This window comes from Grampus griseus, assembly GCF_964374135.1.
Source record: "Grampus griseus genome assembly, chromosome: X".
NCBI lineage: Eukaryota > Metazoa > Chordata > Mammalia > Artiodactyla > Delphinidae > Grampus > Grampus griseus.
The window spans coordinates 94,031,322-94,046,546 of NC_138999.1; positions in this window are offsets into that span (position 1 = coordinate 94,031,322).

A 15,225-nucleotide genomic window follows, 5' to 3' on the forward strand; every position below is an offset into this window, starting at 1 on the left:
ACAAAATTCAACATCCTTTTATGATTAAAAACTCTCAACAGATTAGGAATAGAAGAAAATTACACCAATATAACAAAGGCCATATATGACAAACCCACAGCTAACATCTTACTCAACAGTGAAATGTTGAAAGCTTTTTCTCTAAGATCAGGAAGAAGACAAGGGTACTCTCTCACCACTCCTGTTCAACATAGCACTGAAAGTCCTAGCCAGAGCAATTAGGCAAGAAAAAGAAATGAAAGACATCCAAATCAGGAAGAAAGAACTAAAATTATCTCTTTCTGCTGGTGACATGATCTTGTATATAGAAAATCTATATACAAAAACAGTTCACCAAACCCTGTTAGAACTAGTAAAAAAAATTCAATAAAGTTGCAGGATACAAAATCAATGTACAAAAATCAGTTGTGTTTCTATACACTAAAAATGAACTATCTGAAAAAGAAGTAAAGAAAACAATTCCATTTATAGTAGCATCAAAATACTTAGGAATAAATTTAACCTAAAACTGTAAGACATTGATGAAAGAAATTGAAGAAGAAACAAATAAATTGATAGATATTCCATGATCATGGATCAGAAGAGTTATTAATGTGAAAAAGTCTATACCACCAAAAGCCACCTATTGATTCAATGCAATTTCTATCAAAATTCCAATGGCAGTTTTCACAGAAATAGAAAAGAATCCTAAAATTCATATGGAACCACAAAAGACTCTGAATAGCCAAAGAAATCTTGAGAAAAAACAAAGCTAAAGACATCACACTTTCTAATTTTAAGCTATATTACAAAGCTATAGTAACCAAAACAGTGTGGTACTGGCATAAAAAGAGACAAACAGACCAATGGAACAGAATTGAGAACTCAGAAATAGACCTACGCATATATAGTCAACTCATATATGACAAGGGAGCCAAGAACACTCAATAAGGAAAGGATACTCTCTCCAATAAATGGTGTTGGAAAAAATGGAAATTCACATGCAAAAGAATGCAATTAGACTTCTATTTTACATCACTCACAAAATTAACTGGATATAAATTAAAACAACTGTAAGAACTGAAACCATAAGACTCCTAGAAAAAAACATAGCAGAAAAGCATCTTGACTTTGGTCTTGGCTATGACACCAAAAGCACAGTCAACAAAAGCAAAAATCAACAAGTGGCACTATATTAAACTAAAAATGATTCTGCACAGCAAAGGAAATAATTAACAAAATGAAAAGGCAACCTATAGAATGGGAGAAAATATTTGCAAACCATATGTCTGGTAAGAGATTAATATCCAAAATATATAAGGAACTCATACAACTCAATAGCAAAACAAAATAAACAAAACAAAACAAGAACCCACAATCTGATTTAAAAATGGGCAAAGGACCTGTACTCTCTGTTTCTTTGAGTTTGTCCTTTTTAGATTCCACATAAAAGTGATATCATACAGTATTTGCCTTTCTCTGTCTGATTTAGTTCTCTTAGAATAATACCCTCAAGATCCATGCGAGTTGTCGCAAATGGCAGGATTTCCTTCTTTATCATGGCTGAATAATATTCCTATCTTCACATCTTCATTCATCCACTGACAGACATTTACATAGTTTCCATATCTTGGCTATTGTGAATAACACTGCAATAAACATGGGAGTGCAGATATCTTTTTGGTATCTTGTTTTCAATTCCTTTGGATATATACCCAGAAGTGGGATTGCTGGATTATAAGATAGTTCTATATTTAAAAATTTTAGGAACCTCTATACCATTTTCCATAGTGGCCGCATCAATTTGAATTCCCAGTATCGATGCACTAAGCTTCCCTTTTCTCCACACCCTCACCAACACGTGTTATCTCTTGTCTTTTGATGGTAGCCATTCTAACTAATGTGAGGTGATATCTCATTGTGGTTTTGATTTGTATTTCCCTGATGAGTAGTGATGTTGAGCACCTTTTCATGTACCTGTTGGCCATTTGTACATCTTCTTTGGAAAACTGTTCAGTTCCTCAAAATGGGCAAAGTATTTAAACAGATAATTCACCAAGCAAGATATATGGATGTTAAATAAGCCAATAAAAAGATGCCCAATATCATTAGTCATTAGAGAAACAGAAATGAAAACCAAAAAAATGAGATATCACTACACACATACCCTAGAATGGCTAAAATAAAAACACTGAGTATATCAAGTGTTGTGAAGATGGGAGCAACTGGAAATCTCAGACATTGCTAGTGGGAATGTAAAATGGCACAACTACTTGAAAAACAGTTTGGAAGCTTCTTTAGAAGGTAAGCATTTCACCTACCATATGGATCTAGCTATTCTTCTCCTAGATATTTACCCAAGAGAAAGGAAATGATATGTCCCTATAAAGATTTATACATAAAAGTTTACAGCAGCATTATTTGTAATAGGTAAAACCTGTGAAAGTCCAAATGTTCATCAACAGAGAAATGGATGGATAAACAAATTGTAGTTTGTCTATACAAGGAAATACTAGTCAGGAAAAAAAGAAAAGAATGAACTACTGATAACCCAAGAGCATAGATGAATGGCAAATAATTATTCTTAGTGAAAGAAGGCAGACAAAAAAAGAGCACATTTCATTCATATAAAATTCTAGAAAATCTAACCCATAATGACATACAGCCAGCCAGTCGTTGCTTAGATGGAGGTGGGATGGTAGAAGAGGTAGGATGGGTTGATTGTAAAGAAGCATGAGAAAGCTTTGGGGGTAATAGATGTGTTCATTATCATGATAGTGTGGATAGTTTCATGGGTGTACGTGTATGTCAAAACATCAAATTGAACACTTTAAAAATGTGCAGTTTATAGTATGTTCGTTATACCTCAATAAAGCTGGCTAAAAAAGAAATTTAAAAAACTCCTTGAAATATTTGCTTAAAATCTCTGTACTTTATAGTAAAAAAATTATGCTTCAATCAAGCTGATTTAATTTTAAAAATGGAAAAAATAATTATAATCACTGTTGGCATTTAGGTATATACCTTTTTGGTCTGTTTTCTATGTACAAGTATAGAGAGGGATGCATATTTTACAGGCATATTATACATACTATTTTAAATTTGTTTTTTCACCTCATTCATCAAAAATATACATCTATTCCAATAGATATAAAGTGACACAATCTTTTTAATGGCTATATAAAATTCTATTGTATGTATGTACTATATTGTATTCAATGGCTCCCCTATTTTAACTTTGGTTTGTATTTTATTATTACATACAAAACTGGGATGAACATCCTTATACATATATTTTTGCAAATTTTTATATTATTTTCTTATAATAAATTGTTCTAATTGATTTCTATGTCAAAGGACATTCTTTTTTTCTTTTTAGGGCTTTTGGTGCATACTGCCAAATAGTCATCCATAAAGGGTTATAGCAACTTATACCCTTGTCAGAAATATATGAGAGTGCCTATTTCCAGTCATCACTGAGTATATCCATGTTTTCTTTGCATATCTGATGTGTGAGAAGTGGTTATCTCATAGCTATTTTAAATTACATTTCTTTGAATAATATTGAGGATGTATATTAAAATTTTTTTTGGCATTTGTATTTCTTTTGTGAATTGTCTGTGCACATCCTTCTCCATTTCTCTATTAAGGTGTTATTTTCTTATTTATTTAATGGAGCTATTTTAATAGTAAGGATATTAACCGCTTGTCTGCCATGCATATTTCAAATATTTTCCCTCATTAGTTGTTCATCTTGTCGTTTTTTGTTTTTTTTTTTTTTTGCGGTACACGGGCCTCTCACTGCTGTGGCCTCTCCCGCTGCAGAGCACAGGCTCCGGACGCGCAGGCCCAGCGGCCATGGCTCACGGGCCCAGCCACTCCGCAGCATGTGGGATCCTCCCGGACCGGGGCACTAACCCACATCCCCTGCATTGGCAGGCGGACTCCCAACCACTGCGCCACCAGGGAAGCCCCATCTTGCCTTTTAACTTGTGTTTTGCTGTTTAGAATCTTTTCATTTTATATTCTTTTTACAATTTATATTCGTAGACTCTAAATTTTGTGTTGAAAAACAGGAGTTATCATTTTGTGTCTTTCACCATACATTGTGTTGTACTTATTTGATATTCACAAAATGTAAGAATGCATAGAACTATACATGTAGAGCACTAGGAACAGTGCCTGGCATATAGTAAGTATTCAATAAATTTTAGCTACTACTATTATTGTTATCCTTATTAAGTTAAAAAGTGAGTCTGATGATCTGGGAAATGAGATAGTTATATCAAATACAAAAATAAGGCTCCATTTTGTGGCCTCCACCCAGAATGAAATATAAAGTTGACTTCATCCAAATATCAACCGTCAACTTCTTCCTTTTGCTCCCTTTACATGAAGATTGAATGGCTTGATCTTTGGAGCTGATATAAATCACCCGTCAAGTCTAGTTGTCCATCCTCTATGCTTACAAATCTACCCTAAAGCTCCTTTTGGCTCTGACAATTTCAATGGAATATTTTGGTAAAAGGAAGATTCCCTAATAATTGAACCTGAGTGTGCAGAAAAAACTTTCAAACATCTCACCTTTCCAACTCCTGTAGCTGCAGGCATCGTACAGAATGAAAGTAAAAGGAGACAGTAATGATGCCATAAACAAGAATCTGAAGCAGTCGCCAAGCAGCTGAAGGACTCTGAGAGCACAGTGATGCCTGTTGGAAAGAAGTTGTCTGATATCGGGAATGGTAGCATGTGATTGACATAGGTGAGGGTTATAATTGACCATCTCTCTCCAGCAGGGCAAATAGTGGGTAAAGATGTGTTCTTATCATAGTCACGTTTGTACTTTAGAGATGTTCAAAGCATCTAGAGTACATGAATTTGGAGGGTGATATAATGAACATGTTAACAGTCAATTCACTCATTTTATGAATGAGATTTGGGTAAAAGTAATAATGAAATGGATGCCTGGACCTAATATAGCACTGTAGCATTTAATCATAATCAGAAACTGTGCCTTATCTGGATCAATGAGAAAAATAAAATAAAGTTAACCATGGAACACTAATGAAGTTTGCATGAAAATTAAGACATATACTTTACTGCACACAATATTTATGTTTTTAAGTGGGTTGTACAAACGTAAGGTTTTAATTACAACAGAGAACAATCACATAGGCATCTCTTCTAAAAATATTGTCTATTGGTCAGGTAGCCCCTATAGTTTATCACAAAATCCAACTCGACTAATGCTGGGTTACAATGCTCCCATACCCTTATCTCACTGCCCGAAATGCTAGTGTCATGCTTCCCCCGTCCCTTTTTTTTTTTGCCTCTCCTGGTAGATTCTGGGGAACTCTCAGAGGTTTCTGCATCTTCTGATGTCAGCAGCAGCTGTCCTTGCTGGTTTGGTTGAGAAGCATAATAGTGCCTCGCCATAAAAACCTTGGAGAAGATTGCATTTAGACTGTAAATAAAAATAACCTGCAAATGATCTTTCATTCATTTTCTATTTTCCTTGGATTTATTTTTCTTCAATAAGGATAAGGATGATGAGATAGTATGAAGAGAACACACGATGCTTCAGGAACCTCTTGGACTCCATTATCCTTGACCTGTAGTTGCCTGTCACGCTTTAATGGTGATCATCCTCTCCCTTTTGAAATTTTATTCTATTGGTTTCCATGACACTGTATACTGCATTTCTCTTGCTTACCTCGCTCTCTGCTACTTCCTATTTTTCTATCTTCTTTGCTGATCTCCTTCAAAATCTTGCTTCCCAAATGTGTGTGCTTCGGGTCAGTCTTTGGCACTCTCCTTTTCTCTGAATACATACTGTCTCCACGCTGTTTCAAATGCCACCAAAATGTGCATGACTCCCGAAATTTTCTCCCAGGCCCTAATATTTCTCCAAGCTCATTTCACCTTCAAATCCTGGCTGGGTATTTCCACTTGCTTGTTTCACCTAAACTCAATACATCTTGAAATAAGTTCACTACCTTTGCTATTCTTCATGTGAAGTGACTTTTCTTCTGACTGAATTATTTCTGTTAACAAGCTCTTTTCCCAGTTACATAGTTGTGAAGCCTCTGGATCACCTTTAACTTCTTTCTCTGTCAGCCTTCTACACCCAGTCAGTTACCAAGTTCTGTCTGTTCTTCCTTCCCAATTAGTCTCATATTCTCTATACATTTTATTTCCCACTGCCACCACCATACCTTACTATTTCACACCTTGTTTATTGTGCTGGTCCTTCTGCCTCCTGTATTTCTTTCTTCTAAACTACTTAAACAAAAGTCCAAGCTCATCTTTTTAATATACCATTCTCATTGTGTCATTAAATGCCTGAACCTATTGTCTCTTCATTGAAATCCTAACTCATTATTTTGGCGTTTAATCTTTCTAATATTATGGTCTCAATTGTCTTGTCCAAACTTATCTTCCATTATTTCTTAGAAGAATTTAACTCTGTTTTTCCACATCCAGATTTCTATGATATTGTTGCTGCATTTTAATTCTATATTGTTAAAATCCTCCAAAGGATTATTATTGTTTCAAATAGTCAATATTCATTTAGATTTACTCAAATGTTTACCACTTTACTCTTCACTCCTTCTTTCTTTTTCCTGGAGTATATCCTTTAGAATACCTTTGATTCTATTTCACTCTTCTAAAAGACACCTTAGTTTTTGTTTGTTTGAAAAAGTCTTTAAAGTAATAAAATACTAGTTTCTAGGTTAGTAGTTATCTTTAAGCTAATTGAAGTCATCATTTCCTTGTCTTCTTGTTTCCATTGTTGCCTTTGAGACATCAGCTGTTGTCTAACTTGCTCCTTTGAAGGTAATCTGCCATTTTTAAATTCAGGTTGCTTTAAAGATTCCCTCTGTGTCTTTGTTTTACTGCAATTTTACTCTGATGTTTCCAGGTGCAGCTTTCTTTTTATTTATTTTAGTTCATATTTCTAGGACATTTTAAATTCATGAATTAGGTTTTTTCATTAGTTTAATGAAATTGGCAAGTATTATTTCCTCAAACATTACCTCTGCTCCATTTCTTTTTCTCTCCTCTCCTGGGTTCTGATTAAACAAATGTCACATCTTCTCACTCTGTCCTCTGTCTCTTACCTGCTTTTCTTTCTGTATATTCTATAATTTTTCTCTTTGTGCTGGATTCTGGATATTTTGTTTTGACTTATTTTAGGTTCGTCAGTTTCTCTTTGGCTATGTCTAATCTGCTGTTATACCCACCAAAGAGCTTCTAATCTTGACATTGAACTGTTCAGTTCTAGAAGTGTATTTGGTGCTTTTTCATATCTGCTGTATCACTTTTTATGCTTTCGTGTTCCACGCAGACCATATTCATGCTTGTCTCTTATTTCTTTAAGCATAGTAACCATATATATTTCTTAGTCTGTATCTGATAGCCCCAAATCTGAAGTTCTGTGGGCCTGTTTCTGCTGTTTCTTGCTGGTTCATCCACATGATGTATTGTTTCTGTCTTTGTAGGCTGACAATTAGATCTTAATAACTATTAGTAAGAAAAATTCAAGGTCGAGAATGATGGTATCCTCACCAGAGAAGATATTTCTTTAACATCTTTATTGGAGTATAACTGCTTTACAATGTTGTGTTAGTTTCTGCTGTATAACAAAGTGAATCAGCTATACGTATACATATATCCCCATATCCCCTCCCTCTTGTGTCTCCCTCCCACCCTCCCTATCCCACCCCTCTAGGTGGTCACAAAGCACGGAACTGATCAGAGAATATTTTTGATCCTTCTGCCAGGCCCCAGGGAGCATTACCAATTTGGGACCATGTTAACCAAAATTTATGGCCTGAGAGTGTCTGGGCTACTCATGAACTGGGTTGCAAGTCTATGGAAGGGCAGGTCCGGTTCCCCTTTACCCTGAGGGTGTAGCCCGTTGGGGCCTGAGCTTATTGACAAAGGGAGTTTATCAGAATCTCCACTTTGAAAAGGCATTGGGCTTTGACTTCTGTTCCCCTCACCAGTGCCGCTACAAAAAACACTACTCAATTTCACAGCTATTTATCTCAGACTGTCAAAAGACCTCAGGACAAAAGCAGCTTTTAGTACTAGGCTTACCTCTCTGGAATATTGCTTTCTCCTAGGTTTTGAAAAAGCAATTCCTATCCAGTTAGTATTTTGATACTTTTAAGATGATTTTAAAATATTTCATTCTTCCTAACTGGGAGCCATCAGTAGGAATTACCTAGCCCACAATTATCAGAAGCAGAATTTCCTCTATGCTTCTTTTCAAAGAATACTGTACTCAGGCCAAACTGCCCTGTGCCCTCTTACCTGAAATGTGATTTGCATATTCCCAATTACTAGTCCTTTCTTATGTTATACCTTATGTTTAATTCCATTCTCTTTGGTTTTCCATTTAAACCACTCACCTGTCTGTCATTTGTCTCTTGTAATCTGACCTATGCATTAGGCTCTGTTTATTCTCACCTCCTTTATGTAGTCTTCCCTTACTAGAGATTAAAATGAATTATCCTCTGAACTATTATGAGAACTCTTTGCCTAACCTACTCCTTTGTCACATATATATTGTCTTTTATTTACTGCATTTCATTTACCCCAGGATGCCATTCTGATTTCAGAAAAGTTAACATGAGAAAAAAGTACATATTTGAATTGATGAAATTTGATTTTGTATTAATTGCACCATTTCTTGTGTACATCTAGAGAGTAAGCTGCTCAAAAATAGAGACTGTGTCTTAAGACTTTTCTGTAACCCCTTGAAGTATATGTCACATGCTAAGTTCTAAATATATGTATTACTTGGTTTATTGGTTCTTTCTGTGATTTAATTGGAAAGTTGAAGATTGTGGCACTAGAATAATCTTTCATATTTCTTGTTTAGTGTTTTCTCAGTCAGAAGGACTCTGGAGGAGAAAAAGAGCTCTACTTAAAACTTGTAAAATATCAAAAACTATGTTGTTATAATTTTCAGCATTTTATGTAGCCTATCTTTAAAGAAATCAAACTTTTAATTTTGAAATAATTGTAGATTCACATGCAGTTATAAAAATTACAGAGGTTATATACCCAGGAGTGGAATTGCTGGGTCATATGGTAGTTCTATTTTTAGTTTTTTGAGAAGACTCCATACTGTTTTACACAGTGGCTGCACCAATTTACATTCCCAAAAACAGTGTATGAGGGTCCCCTTTTCCCACATTCTTGCCAACATTTGTTATCTGTGGTCTTTTTGATGATAGCCATTCTGACAGATGTGAGGTGATATCTCATTGTGGTTTTGATTTGCATTTCCCTGATGATTAGTGATGTCTTTTCATGTGCCTGTTGGCCATCTGCATTTCCTCTTTGGAAAAATGTCTGTTCAGTTCTTCTGCCCATTTCCTAATTGGGTTGTTTTTTTTGACGTTGAGCTGTATGAACTGTTTATATATGTTGGATATTAACCCCTTATCAATCATATCACTTGTAAACATTTTCCCCCATTCAGTAGGTTATCTTTTCATTTTGTCGATGGTTTCCTTTGCTGTGGAAAAGCTTTTATGTTTAATTAGGTTCCATTGTTTATTTTTGATTTTATTTCTTTTGTTTTAGAAGTTGAATCCAAAAACATATTGCTATGATTTATATCAAACAGTGTTCTGCCTATGTTTTCCTCTAGGAGTTTTATGGTATCTGGTCTTCCATTTAGGTCCTTAATCCATTTGAAAAGCTACATGCACCCCAATGTTTATAGCAGCATTGTTTACAATTGCCAAGATATGGAAGCAACCTAAGTGTCCATCAACAAATGAATGCATAGAGATGTCACACACACACACACACACACACACACAGGAATACTACTCAATCATAAAAAATAATGAAATTTGCAGCAACATGGATGGACTTGGAGGGCAACATGCATCATGCTAAGTGAAATAAGTCAGGCAGAGAAAGACAAATACTGTATGGTATTGCTTATATGTGGAATCTAAAAAATACAGCAAACTAGTGAATATAACAAAAAAGAAGCAGACTCACAGATTTAGAGAAAAAACTAGTGGTTACCAGTGGGGAGAGAGAAGGAGAAAGGGGCAATTACAGGGAAAGGGGATTAAGAGGTACAAACTTTTAGGTATAAAATAAACTATGAGAATATATTATACAACATAGGGAACATAGCAAATATTTTATAATAACTATAAATGGAGTATAACCTTTAAAAATTGTGAGTCACTATATTGTACACCTGTAACTTATATAACAGTATACATCAACTACACTTCAATAAAAAAATACAGATGGATCCCAAATACTTTTTTCTCCATTTCCCTCAATGGTAATATTTTGCATAACTATAGCACAATATCACAACTACGATACTGACATTGATACAGTTAGTTATATCACCACAAAGATATATTATGTTGTGCTTTTATAATCACACCCACATTTTTGCTTCCTGACCCCACTTAAGCCCTGGACACCACTAATCTGTAATCCGTTTGAGTTAATACTTGAATAATTTATGAGACTTAAGTCAATGTTCTTTTTTTTTTTTTTTTTGCCTATGAATGTGCAATTTCTCCAACACCATTTGTTGAAGACAAGTTTTCCTCTACTGAATTGCTTTTGTTCCTTTGTCAAAAGTAAGTTTGGTATATATGTGTACATCTTAGTTCTTTACATATGGGTTGATGTATGTGTCTATCCCTAAACTAATACCATACAGTTTTGTTTTGTTGGAGTAATACATTCTTTTATTTATTTTTATTTTTTTGTTAGTTTCTACTTTATAACAAAGTGAATCAATGATACATATACATATGTTCCCATATCTCTTCCCTCTTGTGTCTCCCCCCCCCCCCACCCTCCCTATCCCACCTCTGTAAGTGGTCACAAAGCACCGAGCTTATCTTCCTGTTCTACGTGGCTGTTTCCCACTAGCTATCTATTTTACGTTTGGTAGTGTATATATGTCCATGCCACTCTCTCGCTTTGTCACAGCTTACCCTTCCCCCTCCCCATATCCTCAAGTCCATTCTCTAGTAGATCTGTGTCTTTATTGCTGTCTTACCCCTAGGTTCTTCATGACATTTTTTTTCTTAAATTCCATATATATTTGTTAGCATATGGTATTTGTCTTTCTCTTTCTGACTTACTTCACTCTGTATGACAGACTCTAGGTCCATCCACCTCATTACACATAGCTCAATTTCGTTTCTTTTTATGGCTGAGTAATATTCCATTGTATATATGTGCCACATCTTCTTTATCCATTCATCCGATGATGGACACTTAGGTTGTTTCCATCTCTGGGCTATTGTAAATAGAGCTGCAATGAACATTTTGGTACATGACCCTTTTTGAATTATACCATACAGTTTTGATTACATTACCTATACAAGTCTTAAAATCAGAGTTATTCCTCTAGTTTATTCTACTTCTTCAAAACTGTTTTAGCTTTCTAGTCCTCTTGCTTTTCCATATAAACTTTAGAATAATCTTTCTTATATCTACAGGAAAAAACTTACTGAGATTTTGTTGGTAATCCTGTTTATTAATTTGGGAAAAATTGACATCTTTACTATGTTCTTTCAGTCCATTAACATAGTATTAATCTCCATTTATTTGGACCTTTTCTATTTCCTTCATCAGCATTTTATAGTTTTCAGTGTGCAAATCCTGTACATGTTTTTTACATTTATACACTATTTTTGAGCGGTTATAAACGTTATTACAGTGGCCATGTATGTGTCCACTGCTAATATATAGAAATGTAATTGATTTTAGTGTTTATCTTGTGTACTTTGACCTTCCTGAACTCACTGAACTCATCTAGGAGGGTTTTTTTTTTTTTTGTAGGTTCGTTGCTTATTTTCTACAAATATCACCATGTGATCTGCAAATAAGGATAGCTTTATTTCTTTTCCAATCTGTATTCCTTTCATTTCCTTTTCTGGCCTTATTGTACTGGCTAGAATGTATAGTACTATGTTGAATCAGAGTGATAAGAGCAGGCATCCTTGCTTTGTTTCTTAACTTAGGGGGAAAGCATGTAGTCTTTTACCATTAAATAAAATTTTACCTCCAGTTTTTATATGGACGTACTTTATTAAGTGGAGCAAATTCTCTTCTATTTCTGTTTTTCTGAGAGTTATTTAAATCATGAATAGATGTTGAATTGGTCAAATGTTTTTTTGGCATCGATTGGTATGATCATATGATTTTTTAGCCTGGCTAATATGGTAGATTACACTGATTTGATTTTCAAATATTGAACCAGACTTTTATCACTGGAATAAACTCTATTTGGTCATGGTGGATAACCCTTCTATGTATTGCTGAATTCTATTGCTAATATTTTGTTAATTTTTTGTATCTATATTTATAAGGTTTGTTTGTAATTTGCTTCTTTTGTACTGGCATCTCATTGTTATATCAAAGTAATACTAGTTTTTAAAAAATTAATTCCCTCCTTATTCTATTTTCTGGAATATTGTGTAGAATTGGCAAAAAAATCTTTAAAAGCTTGGTAGAATTTTCTAGTGGAACCATGTGGGCTTGGAAATTTTGAGGGGGAGGATTTTAAAATAAGAATTTAATTTCCTTAATAGATATAAGGCTGTTTAAGTTATCTACTGAATTTTGGATGAATTGTGGTAATTTGTATTTTTTGATGAATTGGTCCAATTTATCTAAATAGTCAAATTGATATGTGTGGAGTTGTTTCTACTATTCTCTTATTATCCTTTTGATGTTTTCTTTCTTTTTATTTTATCTTCCTTGCTAGAGGTTTGTCAATTTTATTCATCTTTTCTAAGAATCACACCTTTGAATTTCATTGAATTTTGTTTTGAATTTCATTGAATTTTGTTTTGAATTTCATTGAATTTTTATTGATTTCTTCTCTTACTTTTATTATAATTTTGCTTCTGCATTCTTTGGGCTTATTTTGCTCTTCTTTTTCTAGTCTCTTGAGGTGGGAGTTTAGAATATTGACTTAAGACTTTGCCTCTTTCTTAACGTAAGCATTTAGTGCTATAAATATCCCTCTCATCATTGCTTAAGCTGAAACTCACAAAATTTGGTATATTATTTTATTTTTCTATTTCACTTGAGACTTATTATTTGACCCATGAATTATTTAGAAGTGTGTTGTTTAACTTCCAGGTGTTTAGAGATTTTCTTGTTTATTTTTCTGTTATTGATTTGTAATGTGATTCCATTGTGTCAGAGAAAACACTGCATATTTCAATTCTTTCACGTTTGTTTTATGGCCCAGGATATGGTCAACTTTGATATATGTTCTGCAGGTAGTTGAAAAGAGTATGTATTCTACTGTTGTCAGGTGGAGTGTTCTATAAACATCTCTAAGATCCTTTCAGTTGATGATATTGTTGAGATCTTCTATAAACTAGCTGATTTTCTGTCTAGTTGTTCTGTCAATTGTTGAGAAAACTGTGTTTAAGTTTCCAACTATAAATGTGAATTTGACTATTTCTCCTTTCATTTTTAATCAGTATTTGCTTTGCATATTTTGCAGTTGTGTTGTTTGGTTCATAGGCATTAAGAATTGCTATGTGTTCTTGGTGGATTTACCCTTTAAATATTATATGATGTTGCTCTTTGCCTCAAGTAATCTTCTTTCCCCTGAAGTCTATCTGATATATCCACTCCTGCTTTACTTTTATTAATTTTTGTATGATATATCTTCTCTCATTTTACGTTCTACTAGCCTGTGTCTTTATATTTGACATGAATTTCTTTTAAATAGTGTATAGTTTGGTCATGTTTTAAAATCCAATTTGCCAATTCTTGTCTTTTAATTGTTGTCATTAGACCATTTACATGCAATATAATTATTGATATCTACCATAATTTGAATTATTTGTCCCCTATAAGCAAGATGTCATTTTTCTCTGGCTGTTTGCCAGCTTAATTTTCTCATTAATTTTCAGAAGTCTGACCATGATATTTTGGTGCGGATTCTGTTGGGGGTTGAAAATTTTCTGGAACCTGTAGCTTTATGTCTTATGCAAAATGTGGCAAGTTTTCAACAATTTTTTTTTCAGCACTGCTCTCTTTTTCTTGCCTTCCAGGACTCCAGGTACGTGACTGGTAGATCTTTTGTTACTGTCTCACAGATCCCTAAGGCTCTGTTTAATTTTAAAATCTATTTTCTCTCCGTTGTTCAAATTGCATAATTTTTATTGTCTTAACTTTAGTTTTGCTACTTTTTTCATTTGTCCCCTCCATTCTGTTCTTGAGTCTATTCATTGTGGTTTTTATTTTATTTTGTTTACTGTAATTTCTTAGTTCTAAAACATCCATTTGTGTCTTTTCCTTTAATTGTGATAAAATACCTATAACAGAAAATTTAGCATTAGTGATATTTAGTACATTCACAATGTTGTACAACTATCACCATTATCTAGTTCCAGAACATTTTCACTACCCCAAGGAGTAACCTCATACCCATATGTAGTCACTTCCCATTCCACTCTCCACCAAGTCCCAGCCAACCAATAATATGCTTTCTGTCTCTATTGATTTGCCTCTTCTGGATATATCATATAAATGAAATAACACAATATGTAGACTTTTATGTCTGGTTTCTTTCACCTAGCATGTTTTTGAGGTTCATCCATGTTGTAGCATATATAAGTACTTCATTTCTTTTAATAGCTGAATAATATTCCATTGTAGGGATATGTCACATTTTGTTTATACATTAATCACTTTATGGACGTGTGTATTGTTTCTACTTTTTGGCTATTGTGAATAATGCTGCCATGAACACTTGTGTATAAGATTTTTTTTTGAACATCTGTTTTAAGTTCTTTGAGGTATATATCCAGGAGTGATGGGTCAAATAGTAATTCTATGTTACATTTTTGAGGATTGCCAAACATTTTTTCACAGTGGCCTCACTTTTTTACATTCCCACCAGAAATGTATGAGGATTATATCTCCACATTGTCACAAACACTTGTAATCCTCTGTTTTATTATTATTATTATTATATACATCCTAGTGGGGGTGCAGTGGTATCTCATTGTGGTTTTTATTTGCATTTCCCTAATGACTAATGATGCTGAGCATCTTTTTATATGCTTATTGGCCATTTCTATGTCTTCTTCGGAGACAGGTCTATCCAAGTCTTTTGCCCATTTTCAATCGGGTTGTTTGTTTTTTGTTGTTGAATTGTAAGAGTTCTTTATATATTCTGGATACTAGATCCTTATCAGATATATG